The sequence below is a fragment of the Ctenopharyngodon idella genome, chromosome 11 (assembly GCF_019924925.1).
Source record: "Ctenopharyngodon idella isolate HZGC_01 chromosome 11, HZGC01, whole genome shotgun sequence".
Taxonomy (NCBI): domain Eukaryota; kingdom Metazoa; phylum Chordata; class Actinopteri; order Cypriniformes; family Xenocyprididae; genus Ctenopharyngodon; species Ctenopharyngodon idella.
The window spans coordinates 4,315,783-4,332,311 of record NC_067230.1 but is presented as its reverse complement, the minus strand read 5'-3'; the positions used below and the strand labels follow the sequence as shown (position 1 = coordinate 4,332,311).

The following is a 16,529-nucleotide window of genomic DNA, read 5'->3' as shown; positions in this document are numbered from 1 at the left end:
GTCCTGCCTGTCTAACGGGTGTCACAGGAAGCACTTAGAAAAATGAACAAATAAATAAAGATTTCACAAGCGTAGAATGGTGATGGTTTATGCATCCTATTTTTTTTTATAGGCTAATGATATTTGAAATGATCTTGTAGGTTGATTTGAAGTCTGTTCTTTGTGCATTGTGAACATATTTACTCTCTGTTTGCATCCCCACACTTTGTGTGCATTTGAATGTGTGTTTTTCTCCTTTGGAATAAGATATGAAGTGATGCTCGGATCATCCTCTCACTTTTGAATGGAGGAAAAAAATCAATTGTCTCCTTCCCCTTTATGGAAAGCATTTTGTTCTTTTAATTGAATGCTGCCTTTTTTTCTTGTGTTGGGTCTAAGACTCCTCTGATGTCTAACAGCCTTCTCTCTCCATTGTCAGAGAAACTGCTCCTAAAAAGGAAAAAAAGAAAGAAAAGAGCAGAAGAAAAAAGATCTCTGTTATTTTCTGTTTTGAGATTCAGTGCACAGGCTATTCAGGCCAGTTGATGAACTCCTTCAAAAAGTTTATTAAGGGTATGAAAACAATGTGGACTAAAGCCTTTGGGCTCGCGGGCAGACAGTTTATAAACTAGCGGCCATTGTGCCTCCAAGGCAGATGCATGAATACTTTTGAATGGGGGCTTCAAACTGACACGATGGGGCTGGACAGCAGCCTGTTTGGTGAAGAGGGCTTGTGGAAGAGACAGGCTCAGTGTGTTGTCTGCATTAATGTACATCTGTAGGGACTGGGGGTGAATCCCCACTCCAACACACTGAGATGGAAGCGATGAAGAGCTGTTTTTCCTTCCAGCCCTTTGGAAATGTTTTGCTGTGCTATACCTTTACGTTTATTTAAGAGTACCAAGTCAGTGTAAGTGAAGACAGCTGCCTTAAATGTCATAGACAATTATTGTACTGATAAACACTGGTGCATCATGTAAATTTGAATGAACAGAAATAGATTTTAGTTTTATGATGCTTAAACGTTTGTCATGATGACAGTACAAAGAAAGTTTTACATGAGGTGGAGTCCAAAAGTTTGAGACTACTAGTGGAAATGCATCTATTTTACACTGTTTTCTTATTTAATTACACAAGTTATCCTTAGTGTTTTCTGCACTCTAAAAAGTAATTCAGGGAACCTGTTACCACAACTTAAAAAAATGCATGGCTGCAAGTTATAAATTCTAATTTATTGTTTTAATTAAACCTTTTAAGTTCTGTTGACATAATAATGTTGATCATCACGATTTACTAATGTTTGCGCTAGTCAATTTACTGGTATTTGCGCCATTATTTAACACCCAAAAAAAGCATGTCTTAACCCATTTTGCAACATAGCTGCAATTGTTGCTGCTAGGAGGAGACACGCAGAGGGCAGAGAGCATGTGGTAGAAGGAAGAAAACATTTTCCACTCGTATTAATTTCTTTGGAATGCCAGAGGGAAGACATTATCCGTATATTACATGTAACAAGTTGTGCCTGTGTCAACTCGCAGCTGATGAGCATCAGCTCTACTTATTTGCAACCCAACGATACTTTGCGCTGCTCTTGTTAGATTGCGTTGGTCATTATGTAAATGATTTGACTGTGTCTGTGTTCTTTATTTTGTCCGTCAGCAGTAGATCACGCGCAAAACTTGCCACTCCCATCGGCGCATATGTGGAATTGCGCTCGTTTAGTAAATCTGGCCCTAAACGTTGAAATTAAGTGTTATTTATTGGAGCGACTTAATTTTTTTGAGTGTGTTTAAGCTACAAATTTTTAAGTTATTAACTCAGTGTAGCTTGTTGGTTGAACGTAAATTAACTTAAAGTTGTCATAACTCAAAAAAATTAATGCAAACTGTTGCGTTAATTTTTTTGTTGTTGAGCCAACACATTATTTTTTAGAGTGTGTGGCAGCATTCACAACATGAGAAAACCTGATGATCATGTTCTCCAGTGTGATTTGAGATGTTTCAAAGAGCGTCTTTTGCTTTATTAGAAGCAAGAAAATCTGACGGTATATACAGAGTCACGTTACTCATTTTCTTATTTGACATATAAATGGCGCACAATGTTAAACATTCTTTATTTTATGTCATTTTTAAACACAAACTCCTTGTGTTTAAATAATTCTTTTTTCCCCCATGCATATTGATGTCAAATAACTTTTTAGTCACATTTAGTAATATTGTCTGGTTTGTAACCCCACAATCTGATAGTCCATACAGACTTTTCTGGATCTCTTTCTTTCAACTTTTCTTGCCATGTCTTCTTTCTCCATCTGACTGTAGAATAAATCATGTGGTTGATGATCATAAAGTACTTGTAATCTTGCTGAAGAGATCCCAGTTTAGAGATGATCTGCATCAGGCTGCAGCAAAGCACAAACAACCCTCGCTCTGCTCCGCTCTGGCAGGTGTCAACATTAGCAACACAATTGGCTCTCGGAGCCTCACTGCAGCGAGGCGGCTAACTTTAACTGTGTGAGATGCCATGAAAAGAGGACCGTGAAGAGGTTATGGAGGGGAGGAGGGAGATTATGCTTTGAGACAGCTATTAGTGGGGATGAGGCTTTTCTAAACAAACAGAGGAGAGAAAGAAACCCAAGAAAAGATCAATAATGTGTTAGTTTTCTAGGCTAAGCCATGATGGATCTCAAGTATCCATTTTTTTCTTTTATTATTATTATTATTATTATTATTATTTTCATTCTCCTTAGAGATGTTGTTCTTGACATTAGATATTGGCAATCCAATTTGGGCGCAAATCATAAGAGGCGTATTTGATATATTCAGCTGATTATTTGAATTCACATTTATGACACTTGTAGGGCGAATACATTTAAAGATTTATTTTGTAGAGTTTGCACTTTCATAGCTCAGAAACATTTTCAATTAACTTTGTTTCCCTAAAATATACACACAGAAGTCAATTGTTGACATACAATACAGCTATAAAATAAATGTGAATAGAAGCTCATATCATTTGTGACCCTGGACCACAAAACCAGTTATAACCAGTCAATTCTTTGAAAATGAGATTTATACATCATGTGAAAGAATAAATAAATTTTCCACTGATGTATGGTTTGTTAGGATAGGACAATATTTGTCCGGGATACAACTATTTAAAAATCTGGAATCTGAGGATGCAAAAAAATCAAAATATTGAGAAAATTGCCTTTAAAATTGTCTAAATGAAGTCCTTAGCAATGCATATCCACTCACAAAAATACATTTTTGATATATTTACAGTAGGAAATTTACAAAATATCTTCATGGAACATGATCTTTACTTAATATCCTAATGATTTTTGGCGTAAAAGAAAAATGTATCATTTTGAGCCATACAATGTATTGTTGGCTATTGCTACAAATATACCCGTGTGACTTATGACTGGTTTTGCGGTCCAGGGTCACATTTATTCTTGCAAAACGTGATGAGAAATGAGTTTGTACTAAAACTTCCATTAGCTTTCCATGTAATCTCATTGCCATATTAAAGAGAGCTCATATTTTTCATATTCCTGTTGTGTATTCACCCTACTGCAATGGCCTTTTCTAAAGCACAGGACTTTTTGAAAACTTTAAGATTGGACAAATTCTGTAATCATAGGGGTAATCGGTCTCAGTCAGGTGTCAAGAAAGTGTTCTTTCATTTTACAAAGTTTTTACTCAAAAGCGGGAGGAGATATTGGTAAAGCAATGAGTTGACATCAGGGTTGCATTCTCATGTAAGTGCTTGTGTTGACAAGAAAAACAAGGTTTCCAAAAGTCATCTTTCTATCTGTGCTCGTCTGGTCGATCTTGACCGTGCCATTGGAAAGGACAAGTGTGCTCAGTGCTCTATAGTAGTTCCCATGGGGTTTTGACACGATGTTTTTCCTGGAGTGAAGGCAATTTTGCTTTAATTGGTTGTTTTAGACTCCTTTCTTGTCACACACTCAGGATAGCTCTCCGAAAACAAATAGAAAGGAAAAGTGTCTCTTGCTTTCTCCAGGGTTTTATGTGAAGCACATTGTGAAGATTTTGATTAAATTGTCTGGCTTAAAAAAAATGCTTCTTGCTGGTTATGATGATATTGAACGCAGAGCTTTAAATGTTCATTACAAAACAGATAAAACAGATGATACTGATGGGATTTGTTTTCACAGGATTAGAAAAAGAGACATTTTCTCTTTCTTTTGTAATTTTGCTTCTGCAAGCATAACTTTGGTCATTTATTGGCATAGTCTGTTTGTCATTTGGTGTGATTTGAAAGCATGACACATGATTGACCTTCTGATTTAACTCATTGCATCATGTTTCTATTTAACTAAAGGTCTTTAAATTTGCTGCATTGTTTAAAACAGAGAAGCATCAGTGAAAGTTTGGTCCATTTTACTCATACTATAAAGCAGAATTAGGGTTGTAAATAAGTCTGTAAAAGATGCTGTATAAAATATAAATGTATCAGTGTTATAAACATCTAAAGATCTTTTTACCCATCCTCCATCTGTCAACATCAGATCATTTTTACCCTTATAAACAAAGCAGCATATTTAAAAATTTGGCTTTGTTTTGATTGGATCTGGTGTCTCTTAAGATCTGTGTGGTCTGTTATATTTGTGGTATATTTATATTCAACCACTGCTTATGAAAACATTCGGCACGTTGTGATTTCTTGACTGATATATCAGAGGGGATTCGCTTGAAATGTGTGCCATGTTCAGTGACAGACATAACATTGGGGGAGAAATTGTTATTGTTATGTGTTCAAGAGTTTCTTCACTACCCATGTTAGAAGAAAACACAGGATCATAATAGAGCTAAATGTCTAAAAAAAATGTCTAAATTCCCCCCCGCGTTTCTCCCCGTCTGCCATAGATGTCAAAGTTTTTGACAGTTGGCACAGACACCGGCGGATTATTGTCATCCCCCGTTACAGCAAGGCGTGTTAGAAAGTACAGCAAGCATTCTCTCTAATTTTATTACAATGGAGAAAATGCCCCACATAATGTGCAACACTAATTAAGTTTGGAGCCGTGTGCCCAGTCGCAGAGCTGATGAATTAGAGCCATTCACACCATGCTCGACTGCTTTAAAATCACCATTAGCCCATGCTACTTACGGCCATAACATCGCCCATTTTATGCTTTTGACCTGCTTTGCAAATGGATTCTTCATTATTTTCATGTAACGTGTGGCCGCTCATTTTTAAGGCTGTGCAGAAAGACAATAAACACGTTCCTAGAGTGTTGCAAATCAGAAATGTGTTTCTTCTTTCCACCAAGTTAAAAAATACGCAAGCGTTGACCGGTGAGCTTAGAGAGAGCGAACAGCGAAGAGCGAGAAATCCCTGTAACTTCAAAGGAAAAAGCCAAGCCTTCCATTTTTAACTAATGGGTTTATTTAAGGCGTCCCCTGTCGGACCCTCCCTAGGGGAATGTACACTCTCATTTTGAAATGCCCTTACGGTCTGAAGACACAATATAGAGTGCTGATCTCTGACTTTACCATCAGCTGCTGCGACTGTTCGCTGATGTAAACTCCAAAAACAGGAAATGTTAAAGACCTCCTTATGTCCTGAAGAATGTCTTGGGAATTTCATAGTATCCACTGAATCAAAAGCAGAAAAAAGTAGGACTTTGGGATTGATTTTGGGCTTCCATCACATGTCCTATTTCAGGTTACTGGAAGGAAAACATTCAAAATACACATTTCAGTGTTTATTTTATATCACATTTTGCATCTATATCTATTTGCATCTGTAGATTTCAATTACAATACATTTCTTTAAAGGCTGTCAGAAATCTCCACTTCAATTTATAGTATATATATATCAAAGTTTACAGTTTTATTCCTTCACACTAAAAAATGCTGGGTTAAAAACAACCCAAGTTGGGTTGAAAATGGACAAACCCCTTACGATTGGGTTGTTTTAACCCAGTAGTTGGGTTAAATGTTTGCCCAACCTGCTGGGTAGTTTTATTAAACTTAACTATTGTTTAAAAATGACTATATGGCTGGCTTAAAAAATGAACCAAAATAGGTTGGAAATTAAAAATCAGACACATAATTAGTAGAGGCAACAATAAAAATCAAAAGGTGAACATTTATTAATAAGCAATTTAATGTTTGTTTAATTATTATTCATTAAACTTATTAATAAATGTTCATTTATTAAACATATTAATACATGTTAACTTCGAAGAAACTTTGGGTTTATTTTAAGCAAGCATTACAGTAATTTTTAAACAATAGTTGAGTTAAATAAAACTACCCAGCAGGTTGGGCAAACATTTAACCCAACCACTGGGTTAAAACAACCCAATTGCTGGGTTTGTCTATTTTTAACCCAACTTGGGTTGTTTTTAACCCAGAATTTTTTGAGTGTATCTATATTCTGAAGGTTTTTTTTTACAGACGGTTTATGTGTTGATTTATATAACTTTTTATATCTGTAAAATATGGTTAAAATTTACTTTTTTTCTGGAGATTTCTAAAAGAAATTTTAGCATACATTGATGAAACGAAACAGAGATCTCCTGAGCTTTGAAAAAGCAACCTATGGGTCATCCATGCAAGTTTTGTACCTTCCAGGAATAGCATCTTTCAATAGATTAACAATTGGTTTGGAAATTAGTTTTTTTCCCCCCATAATATCTTTTGGGAGGAAAAGTATGGCGATATCCTCCTCCAGAGTGAACTCACACTGAGTTTTGACTGTACTATATAACCACTTTATGATGAAAGAATTATATGCCCTGACTCCGAAGCCGTCCTTCAGGCACATATCTCAACCTTTGAGTGCATTCTGTCTCCTACCTAAACTCCATCCTTTTACATTCTGGATAAAATAAACATACGCTTCTCAGAGTTAGTATTTGATTTCCTGCATTGCTTTTTCCTTTCACAGCCCTCTGAAGGGGCTTCTTCACTGTTGGCACGGACCCCTTGGGTTCCCTTTTTTGCTTTGTGGTCCTTCTTAATTTCATTACTTTAGCTGTGACCTTAATTAGCAGGGACCTAACCCCAGGAAACGAAATCCCATTTTGGCAAAAAGGGAGGATGCAGAGAAAACTAAGCCTCGCTCCCTCGGAACAGAGGTAGGTAGGGTGACCCTCAAGAAAACGGCTCAGGGAAGCATCCTCCATTTCTCAATTCTCTCGCTCCCTGTGGTGACAGGAATTCAAAAGGACTCCGTTCAGAATATTTCTGCTTGGACTGTGCAAAAAGGGAATTGTCGTGAAAATTCTATGCAACTTCAGATTTTTAAGTTCTCTCAACTATTGTTTTAAAAATTGTTCTAAGTAACACTACTTTTTGTCAGTTTGAATTTGTTCATTCGCTAAATGCAAAATGCCTCATTCAGCAAATAAATTCATAAAGAAAACTACAGATTTCCTGTTCAGGTAATTTTCAGGTAACTAGTTGTTTATTTGCATGCATATTACTAGAATATTGGCTGTTTATTAGTACTTATAAGCACATATTAATGCCTTTTTCTACATGACCTTATCCTACATTCTTAATCCTTACAATACATAAACTTAACAACGACCTCACTAACTATTAATAAGCAGTAAATTAGGAGTTTATTGAGGGAAAAGTCATAGTTAATATGTATGTTCCCCATACTAAAGTGTTACCAATTTTCATTTAGTAACAATAAGTTGAGCTGTCATTTTTGTGTTTTTAGTAACTCACATTTCTTAGTATTTGTGACTAGAAAGGTCCCGTAAAGTGGAAAATATGTAGTTGCTTTCTTTACGTTGTGTATATAATGATAAATGGCTTATTTTCAAAATTTTTCTCCCCACAGTTCTGATGAATCAAAATGTAATTACGATGTCAACCGCTAAAATAGTGTGGAAACCAAGACAACGTTTGCAAGAACTTTTTCTCAATTTTTTTTAAAGGGGCACCAAAAGTATTTAGGAAGTTTTAGGAAAGTTTTAAAACAAAGAAAAGTTGCTTTAAAGAAAATGTTCTGCACTACACTGAAAAAATAATAGTGTAGGACGAAATTTGAAATTGCTAGTAAATTTCACGAATAATTACAAATAAACTGCAGTTAAATTAAATGTGAAATTTTTAAGCTAGGAAGACTGAAATAGGTTTTTCAAGGTTGTAAATAAAGCAATGATTAGTAGAGTACTTTTTACAAGAATATACTAAGTCACTAATAAAATAGTCAAATGTAAATTAATAATAAAACAGATGATGTGACTCCTCACTGAAATGGTTATGCTGATAAACATTAGCGAAAAAACTTAATGCAAAAGAGTAAAGGTTTCTTTATCAGTCTCAGACTTTTGGACCCCGCTGTATATTTGTGTCAGTGTTTATGTATAAAATCCCGCCATTCAAGTCCTTCACGCTCATATTTCGGCACGCCTGTCCCCTGGCACTGGAGCATAGGGAGTCAATATGTCAGCATTTATCGATACCCCACTGAGCTACGCAGGGTTGTCAGGGCCCTATTCAGGCTCTAATGGCCCCCTGAGGTGCAGCGTCTATGCAGGCTGAAAGCGCGAAGGGGCCCGGGGCCTAGCCTGTTGTTGGACGTTAGGCGTGTGTTCCTATGGCCGCCCTGCGCCTTCACCCACATGACAAGAGCTATAAAAGACCAACGCCTTAGCTGCTTCTTCTGCGCCTCTCTTAAATCTCTTTTTTTCAACCTCTCTGAAAGAAAAAAAGGTCTAATTGTTTGTTGTGGGAGCCAAAGATTATAGACCCTCCCCTCCTTTTGCTCTTTTTCCCTTTCGTCTATTTTCTTTGGGCTCGTCTTTCTCTCCGCCGCTCTCGTCATTTCTAAAGGATGTGATTTTTATCCCGAATGTTGTGAAAGGGGAAGCAAAAGAGGAACGTTCCTGTGAGACTGCTTTTGACAATGGCAATGAGACACAAGAGACTGTTCAACTAAAGCTCAAAGTGGAATTCTTGACTTTTATAGGCTACCTTGCATAAATATTAACTTTTAACTCCAATAGCAGAAGTTTGAAGCAACTTTCGACTGCCTGAAAAAGTATAAATTCTCTTTAGCATTAGAAACAGGGCTGTATATGTAATTGAAAGTTGGATTGTTAACAAGAGAATTTGAGTTACTGTATGTTAGCATCTGGTTGTGTTTGGCTCATTAAAGGATTAGTTCATTTCAGAATTAAAATTTCCTGATAATTTACTCACCCCCATGTCATCCAAGATGATTATGTCTTTCTTTCTTCAGTCGAAAAGAAAAAAAGGTTTTTGAGGAAAACATTCCAGGATTTTTCTCCATATAGTGGACTTCAGCAGGGACCAGTGGGTTTCAATGCAGCTCCAAAGGGCTCTACCGATCCCAGCCGAGGAATAAGGGTCTTATCTAGAGAAATGATCGGCCATTTTCAAAAAAAAAAAAAATGTATATACTTTTTAACAACAAATGCTCGTCTTGCACTGCTCTACGATGCGCCACGCATTACGTAATCGCATTGGAAAGGTCATGTGTGACGTGGTCTTAAGTACCATGGTAGGGGGCGAAAAACTTTTTCTCCTCCAACTTCAAAATCGTCTGACATCATTGTTTTACCTTTTTTTTGTGAAGGCCGTTTGACTTAGTCGCTTTGTAGACACTGGATTGGTACTTCCACTTACATCACGCGTGACCTTTCCAACATGATTACGTAATGTGTGGCGCATCACAGAGCAGTGCAAGATGAGCATTTGTGGTTAAAACTTATATAAATTCTTATTTTTTTTAGAAAATGACGGATCGTTTCTCTAGATAAGACCCTTATTCCTCATCTGGGATCGTGTAGAGCCCTTTGAAGCTGCACTGAAACTGCAATTTGGACCTTTAACCCGTTGGTCCCTGTTGAAGTCCACTATATGGAGAAAAATCCTGGAATGTTTTCCTTAAAAACCTTAATTTCTTTTCGACTGAAGAAAGAAAGACATGAACATCTTGGATGACATGGGGGTAAGTAAATTATCAGGAAATTTTAATTCTGAAATGAAATAATCCTTTAAGGCAGTAGAGTATATTTACACGTTTTTGAGTAGTCAAATAGTTTCATTTGTATTTTAAAAGCAAGTGTATAATGTCAAGATATATATATATATATATATGAGGTGATCGGTCAGTCTAACTTGTACTTTACTGTACATGACATTTTAAAATACTTTATTGTTTTATTCCAACTAAAAATGCATGTAAACGCCCTTGATGACACTGGCATTGTTTCTTTCTGGTATTGTCTGTAAGAAAGCGAACTTATATATGTCTGTAGTATCAGAATTGTTTCTTCTAGACATAGATGAGGTTCATTGGAGAGCAAATCTCCTGCTTCTCAAATAATTCTCCTAAAGAAAAATCTCAACAATGCTGTTCAAATTTTACAAGATGCAAAAGCCTGCAATCAAGGTCAGAGATCTCAATATGAACATTTCTCACTTTTCCAAGGCCAAATGATCTGAGCTGCCATACACACTAATTTTATATAGCTCTATACACTTAAAGTATGTCAACAATTCTCTCATTTGCATTGATTTTTTTTAAGACATTTTAGGAGAAACTTGATTGATAACTGAACTAAGAATGAGCAACCCTTCCTTTAGGGATTCTCTTGCATGCAGTATTGCATCATAGTGTATATATAAGGATATGTATTTGTTAATCCAAGTCTTTTCATGGACTTTTTTTTAAACAACATTTCGTCAGATTGCCTTAACCCTGTGGGGGCAGGACCGGAAAAGTACGTTCCAGCTCTGTCTTCAACAATGCAAATTTTTCTGTCAGTTATTTGATCTCGCTGCGAACCCCCCAGTTCTCCACCTCCCTCTCCCACCGTAGGCACACCAGTATCAAAGGTTCAATCCCTAAACAGACCTGAGGAAACACGCAGAGTTTTATATTCAGGCCGCGAGCCAGAGAGATTGCAAAGAGAGGCAGATGGATGTCAGAGATATCAAATCAGATCGCACGGCGAAAACTCGGCTCATTACGCATTATGATTCCCCTCTCCTCCTCCTAGAGTGACAAAAAGTATAATTGCTCCAGTGACTCTCACAAAGGCATGTACAAAATAAACATGTAAACAAAAATTAAGCAGGGACGCAGTTATTTTTGTCCTGTGGGAATGTGGGGGGTTTAGGAAGATGCCGAAGGAAAAAAAAGGGGAAGATGTGTTGTCAGTTACACTCAACTGGTGTCATTTGCAGCTCCGAGGCTGGTCCTATTGAATGCCTGTAAAATAGCAAGCGTAAGACTTGATTGTAATTATGCTGGAACTAATATGCTTTTCAAAATGAGCCATTATGAGCTAATGCCGCACTGCAAAAAGCCCTGTCTGTTTTTGTCACTCTGTCTTGGGTAGTTTGCAAGGTACAGCTGATATTGAGGACATTGGTTACGGTATTAAAAAAAAAGGCTGCATAGAATTTTGCCGTAATGTTGAGCTAATACTGATTCAAAGGCAATCTTAGCAGATGAGGTTGGAGACGCCTCTACCTCCTTCTCACTGTGTCATAGAGGCTTTTTATTATCCGCCATCCCTGACTAATTCCTGGGATTCTGATGATGTCAAAAGCTGCACTTTGAATTCTGGCTCAATCGTGCTTCTCAATTGTCTTTTTTTTTTTTTTTCCTATAAGGATCTTTGACATCCTTTTAGGATCTTAGGTTTGGTAATGATATACCATACTCTATTTTCAGATGAGCTGCGCAAATCACTTTTGATGCTGTTGGGTGATATAATTAAAATGATATAGATAGATCATGAGGACAAAGAGACTGTTTTTAGCTTGGGATTTTAAGCAGTTAGTAATCCATGAATGTGTTTCGCTTACAAAAAGGTACTATAAAGCATGGTACAGTGATGTATCAGACCATGCTACTAAATGAGTAAAGTACACTCTGGGTTAGAAACAACCCAAGTTGGGCTGAAAATGGACAAACCCAGCAACTGAGTTGTTTTAACCCAGCAGTTGGGTTAAATGTTTGACCAACGTGCTGTGCAGTTTTATTTAACCCATCTATTGTTTAGGAAAATTACTATATGGCTGACTTAAAATTAAGCCAAAATAGGTTGGAAATGAAAAAATCAGACATAGAATTAAGCAACAATAATAATCAATTTAATAAATGTTTATTGTTTAATTATTATTCATTAAACTTATTAATAAATGTTCAGTTATTAAAGATATTAATAAATGTTAATTTCCAACATACTTTGGTTTCATTTTAAGCAAACAATAGAGTAATTTTTAAACAATAGTTGAGTTAAATAAAATAACCCAACTGCTGGGTTAAAACAACGCAGTCGCTGGGTTTGTCCATTTTCAACCCAACTTGGGTTGTTTTAAAGCCAGTTAGTGTCATCTCTCTTTTTAGCAGACCAAATAATTTAGTTTATATTTTTTATTTAGCCAATTACCATATGAACTGTTTTCTCTTTGCAATCTCTCTGTTGGTCAAGCCTCTTTGTGGAGTTGGATTCTGATTGGTTCTTTAGATTATTAAAATGATTCTTTTTCTGTTCACTGAAAGATTCTTTGAGGAGCCCAAAATGGTTCTTCTATGGCATTGCTGCGAAAATTTCCTTTTGGCACTTTTATTTTTAAAAGTGTATGTAAGCTCCTTAAAATGGGAAATATAAGCACGAAAAATGAATAGACAAGATCATTTCATACAGTAGTCTTTAATTCATCAGTTAAATAGATAGGACTTTTGTGATATGGTCACATTACTGTTAATGGGATAGTTCACACAAAATGTGAAAAACATGTCTGCATTTCTTTTTCTATCAAACACAAAAGAAGATATTTTGAAAGATTATTTCTTTTTCCAATACAATGAAAGGTCTAATATCTTTTGTGTTCCTCAGAAGAAAGAAATGCATACTGGTTTGGAACATGAGGGTGAGTAAATGATGACAGTATTTTCATTTCTGGGTGAACTATCCCTTTAAGCCAATGTAAGCTAACGTAAACGATTGAGCTAAATGTGTATGTTGGCTTAACTGTTGCAGATAATGGGCCCTAAATGGATAAGATTTGGCTTTAGTGATTCATGCATCCAAGAAGCAGAGAACCTACTTGTAACGGTTTATCTGCCTCTAGCCCTCAGCTCCACAAGGGTTTGGTTTTTAAATGAAATACGATCTAAAATTCGGCAGAGCAATCTGTACGCACCTGATTTTGTTGCAAATTAAATACTCGGCACAAAGTCAACATTTTGTTAAAGATCACGTTGGGCCCTGGAGGAAAAACATTCAGGCTGCAGCACAGAATGAATGGAACATAATTAGGCTTTAATTGGCTGATAAATGAGCAGAGGACTTTATCAATATCCCCAGAACCCTCAAATAGAATTACAGCTCGGTTATTGTGTGGCGGATTAGTCAGGATGTACCTTATTGTTTTAAAACAGGGAAGAGTTCTTGTGAATTGACCTCACATCTTCTTGGGCTTAAAGTGCAAATTAACTGCTGCTTTTTTTGTACCCCTAATTACAGTGGTTAAATGTAGTGCATTTTAAACAAGGAATGAAAGCCATATATATTATGAAATAATGGCGATAATTTAGTTTATAACAAGCGTTTCATATACTTTCAGCCATCTAACTTTGCACTTAAACCATCAGCCTTCACGCTCACATTAGCAGCTAGCAGGGACCGTATGCTACATTACATGACTGCCATAACCTATCTGAACCCATTTGGGGCTTCTGTTCCCTTGATAAAAGCTAGCATCCCAATCAGTGGATCTCTTCGGGACAGAGATGAGGCCTGTATCATGCCCCTCTCGCTGCTCTATCTCTGCCAGCATCTGTTTCATTACCATAATCCTTTGCTGTTGTCAGGGGGCCTGTTGACCTTCAGTCTTGGGCTCGCAAGACGGCTGAGCTAGAGCTTGTGAGACGGCAACAACAACCTGAGTTTTGTTTCTGAGTTTTGCCCATTGATTACATGTGTTTTGCAAAAATATTTCAGTACAAAAGACGTGCGGTGGGATTTGATACGGTTACAGTACGTTTGTAAGTAAAAGCAAAAAGTCTTTGATGTGTCCAACGTGTGGACAGAAAGAAAACAAAGAGACGCGAGGGCAGGGTACGCTGACAGAATCTTGCCTCATGAATCATGTGGCGAAACTGTGCAATGAAACAAAAATCACAGCGGCACGTCTCTCCCTCCCCCTCAGGATGCCGAGGTGACTTTGGAAAGTGATCCGTAGACCACTGCGCCAGTCTCAAGTGTTGTCATGGTGTGTTAGCAACAAATCGCTCTGGCGCATCCTCATGAAAACCAACAAAGGGATATCCAGGATATGTACATATTCAACTTTGTATATTCAAGATTTTTTTTCATGTGCTGGAGTGCCAGGCAGTGTTGTAAAAAAAAATCAATCTTTATTAAATGGGGGAAGATGGAGGAATTGATTTAATGAATGCGGACTCATGTCCTGCGGTCGCATGTAATCCATTGAGAATCATTGAGCCAGAGCTTGGGGAGACAAAAAGACATTCTGTGAAGACTGCTCGAGTGGTCTGTAATGATAGTCTCCATATAATCCGCTAATTCCTTGTTTAATTAAACTCCAGAGCCGGTCTGGAGACTGCAGCAGTTTGGTTCATCTTGAAGCGGATGCATTGCGGAAGGGTTTTTTTCTTCTATTGTTGATGTAGTTGCACCAAATACTTGCACATGCATCAAGAAAAACGCATGTGTAAATAAATACACAAAACCCTAGTTTGTTTTGTCTTTTATGCTTATATTTTCCATGTACATCCACAAGTACCAGGAAGAATGCATTTCTTGATTCACAAGTATGCACCAACATACTTGTACGTCCAGAGTTTGGTTCTTTTTATTGATAATTTGCAGTTTTGCTTCTTCTATGTGGTGCACCTACACTAACATGCAACAAAAAAGAACGCATGCACAAAATTACTTTCTTTTTATTGTTATGGCTGCATTGCGTTAGGGGGTTGTTTTTCCTCTATTGACAATTTCAAGTGCACCCAATACTTGCACATGCACCGAGAAGAATGCATGTGCACTAGTTTATTTTGTCTTTTATATTTATAATTTACACGTCCACATGTACCAGGATGAATGCATTTCTTGATACACAAGTATGCACTAACATTTCTTTTTACTGATAATTAGCAATTTTGCTGCTTCTACTGTGCAAGTATTTAACTGACATGCACCAAGAAGAATGCATGCACAAAATGACTCGTACGCCTGCAGTATTATTATTGTTGCATTGCGTTAGGGGGTTGTTTTTCCTCTATTGTCAGCTTCAAGTGCACCCAATACTTGCACATGCACCGAGAAGACTGCATTCGGCGATACGCACGGACATACTCGCACGCCCATGCACATACTAATATACACACACTCTCGCACTCCCACAGGCCTTTTTGTAACCTCTTTTCCTGGCAGCCTATCAGCCGTAGAAGAGGCCTGGCAGATGGGAGTTTGAGAGAGATGATCAGGCTCTGGTCTGGCAGAAGGAAACGGAGATGCAGGAAAACTCGTGTGAAGTGGTCCAGGGTGCAGGAACCTGCTGATCAGCAGTGGGCAGAGAGCGCGCACGATGGCTCAAAGGAGATTTGTCTCCGCCGTGGCAGCTGTGGCGTTGCGGGGGAAGGAGCTCGGAGCCCTTCTTTCTGTCTTTCCCCCGTGGATGATGCAAGACCAAAGGGCCTGGAGCAAGACTCACGCTACGCTGCTTGTTAGCACTCATGCGTTTTAAGAAAGCAAATGTAGAAGTGTGATTTTTGTGACAGGACCTTTCACGAGCTTTCTGCTGCTGTGAATAGATATACAGAGGTGGCTCACAAATAAAGTATGATGCAATTTTAGAATCAATTATCATGGTAATGTATTTCAGTAATATATCTTAACACACTCCATATCTCTCCTTACAAACGCTTCTCTTGGCTCGGTCGTAGTAGTGTTCGTCTTTGTGCCGGGGAAATACTCCTCTGGCTAAAATGCAAACTGCCAACTGCGATCTGCACTTGTCTTTGACTGCATGCCTGAAAAAAAAAGTAATGTAAAATATGTTGTAATATATTTTGAACACTAGCTCGAAACACAAAGGGAGGGATTCAATGGCCCAGAAGTCTCATACATTCTTATTTCAAACACTTGCTCTTAGGAGCTAGCCCCAGGCCGCTACAGAGAGAATAAGGCGGACGTGCTAGAGCAAGGTGTCTGGTGTAGATTACCCTAACCCTCACAGTTACGTCCCCCAGGCCTCTCCAGGGCTCAGTGGCAGGATTATGTGTCTGAAGACTTCTCACATATGAATAAGACCCAATGAAACGGTATCTAGGGCTCCATTGACACGTCGAGATAACGGAAGCATTAATATCGTCGTGATAGCCGGTCTTTGGCTTTCAGGATCATTTTCCGTTGACAAATATGTGGCATGCTGCAATACTGGTGCTTGACGACAGCTGAAATTTTCCAATTGCTGTTCAAAATAACTCGGTTTTTTAAAGCATCTGTGACTTGGTGCTGATGTTTGAAGCCACTCAAAAGACTTATT

At 37.7% G+C, this 16,529-nt stretch overlaps 1 protein-coding gene across 4 annotated transcripts in view; it reads left to right on the top strand.

The window, feature by feature from the left end:
* The window catches only part of pax7a (paired box 7a), a 65,477-nt gene that overhangs the window by 9,540 nt on the left and 39,408 nt on the right, over window positions 1-16,529 (top strand). The window lies entirely within an intron of this gene.